The sequence below is a fragment of the Globicephala melas genome, chromosome 11 (genome assembly GCF_963455315.2).
Source record: "Globicephala melas chromosome 11, mGloMel1.2, whole genome shotgun sequence".
NCBI lineage: Eukaryota > Metazoa > Chordata > Mammalia > Artiodactyla > Delphinidae > Globicephala > Globicephala melas.
Genome location: NC_083324.2, coordinates 94203323 through 94205988, shown reverse-complemented (window position 1 = coordinate 94205988; position 2666 = coordinate 94203323). Strand labels below are relative to the sequence as shown.

Below are 2666 nucleotides of genomic sequence, written 5' to 3'. Positions count from 1 at the left end.
GATACATGCACCCCAATATTCATTGCAGCACTATTTACAATCGCCAAGACATGGAAACAACCTAAATGTCCATTGACAGAGGAACGGATAAAGTAGATGCAGTATATGTATACCATGGAATACTGCTCAGCCAAAAAAAAGAATGAAATAATGCCATTTGCAGCAACATAGATGAACCTAGAGATTATCATACTAAGTGAAGTGTCAGACAGAGAAAGACAAATATCATATGATATCGCTTAATGTGGAATCTAATAAAATGATACAAATAAACTTACAAGACAGAAATAGGGTCACAGATATAGAAAACAAACTATGGTTACCGGGTGGAAAGGAGATTGGAGGGATAAACTGGGAGACTGGGATTGACATATACACACTACTATATATAAAATAGATAACTAACAAGGACCTACTATATAGCACAGGGAACTCTTCTCAATAATCTGTAATGGCTGTATGAGAAAAGAATCTAAAAAAGAGTGGATATATGTATATGTATAACTGATTCACTTTGCTGTACACCTGAAACTAACCCAACATTGTAAATCAACTATACTCCAATAAAAAGTAAAGAACTCTTTAAAAATGTCCTTGGACAAGTTAGCAGCTTCTTTTAAGTCAGGGCGCTATGCTCTGCTCCGCTGAGCTCTGCCAGCAGCTGAGAGTTAAGACCTGGAGATTCCCGTCCTGATCCTGTCCCTGGAAAGCGTCGGGATTTTCAGCAAGTCCTTTCACCTCTATCTCAGCCTCTGTGGCCTTTCTTCTTCTTGCTTGTAACCAGCATTGGTGTGTCCGGGATAGATCGGATGATCTCTACCCAGTTCTAAAAACTCAGGAGAGTATTGTGCTAAAAGGAAGCTCCTTATGGGAGGAGATGATCCTGAGGGAAAATGGCTAAAAACTAATTGCACTCATCTTTTACTTTCACCCTCCCCTGGGCACCTCCACTTTCTACTGTTCACTCCTGGCCTCCTAAGTTTCTGAGTCTTACAAGAATTTCCCACGAGGACTGTTTTTGGCCTGAAAGATACCCTCAAAACATCAAAAACCTTGAACCAAAAAAAGGCAGACTACTTTTCATATTTAAACTGAAAAATGTTTAATGGCAGAAAAAAAAACCCACCAAAACCAAAAACCCTCCTTGACTGGGAAGTAGTAACAGGTTGAAAGTTTAATAGGACATGAGGAGAATTTGACACCTTGAGGGCAAGGGTTTGCTGCAGGCACACCAGGGATGGAGGTGAACATGGTATTTAGGGACCCCAACCTCCCCTCAGGCCTCAGGTTGCCTGGCCAGAGCACCCCAGCCAGGTCCATACCCCCGGCCCCCTGTCAGTGCCCTGGGTTTGGTTAAAGAACGTGTTAATAAAAAATTACTCATGACACTGGTAAAAAATGTAGGGCTGACTCTGTTCAGTCGGGAACCAGCACCATGGTGTAGGGATGACTACACTGGAGGAAGAAGTCTAGTGGCAGCCTTTTCCCAACAGCATCTGCTTACTTCATGTCTTTGTAGCACATTTTGCTAATTCTCACACTATTTCCAACTTTTTCACTATTATATTTGTCATGGTGATCTGTGATCAGTGATCTTTGATGTTACTGCTACGACTCACTGGAAGATAAGATGATGTTTAGTATTTTTTAGCAAGAAAGTATTTAAAAAAATGTTTTGCTGCTCAAAGGGTTAAATTTTTTTTTTCATAAAAATGGACTGCTTCATGAATTTGTGTGTTATCCTTTGTGCAGAAGCCGTGCGAATTTTCTCTCTATCGTCCCAATTTTAGTATATGTGCTGCTGAAGCAAGCATTGCAATACACTTTTTTTTTTTTCTTTTGCAGTACGCGGGCGTCTCACTGTTGTGGCCTCTCCCGTGCGGAGCACAGGCTCTGGACGCGCAGGCTCAGCGGCCATGGCTCACGGGCCCAGCCGCTCCGCGGCATGTGGGATCTTCCCGGACCGGGGCACGAACCCGTGTCCCCTGCATCGGCAGGCAGACTCTCAACCACTGCGCCACCAGGGAAGTCCTTTTTTTTTTTTTTTCTTGGTTGCGTTGGGTCTCCGTTGCTGCGCGTGGGCTTTCTCTACTTGCGGCGGGCGGGGGCTACTCTTTGTTGCAGTGCACGGGCTTCTCATTGCAGTGGCTTCTCTTGTTGTGGAGCACGGGCTCTAGGCATGTGGGCTTCAGTAGTTGCAGCACCCGTGCCCCCTGCATTGGCAGGCAGATTCTTAACCACTGCGCCACCAGGAAGTCCCAAGAAAGTATTATTAAATTAAGGTACGCACATTGTTTTTTAGACATAATGCTATTGCACACTTAATAGACTAGACTATGTATGGTGTAAACATTACCTTTACATGCACTGGGAAACCAAAAATACCATGTGACTTGCTTTATTGTGATGGGCTGGAACTGAACCTAGAACATCTCTGAGATATGCCTGTACCTGTTTTTGCAAACTGAAAGAAATTTGAAGGCGATTTTTAATTTTAAGAATAAAGGCAAAAAGCAAAAATAACAGATGCTTTATCTCGATTTATTTTGTGCATCTATTTGCAAGATGTGTCTTAAGGTCATTTCTTCTTTGCTTTATGCCATTTCAGCTTACGAAAGGTTTCATAAGAACGCTCTACTTGTGGATTGCAGGGGAAACCTGCACCT

At 42.9% G+C, this 2666-nt stretch overlaps 1 non-coding gene across 1 annotated transcript; it reads right to left on the bottom strand.

The window, feature by feature from the left end:
* Positions 1–1706: 1706 nt before the first annotated feature.
* LOC115866249 (U6 spliceosomal RNA) lies at positions 1707–1810 on the bottom strand. Its single transcript, XR_004044609.2, has one exon. It is a non-coding gene; the product is annotated as a U6 spliceosomal RNA (small nuclear RNA).
* Positions 1811–2666: the final 856 nt, after the last annotated feature.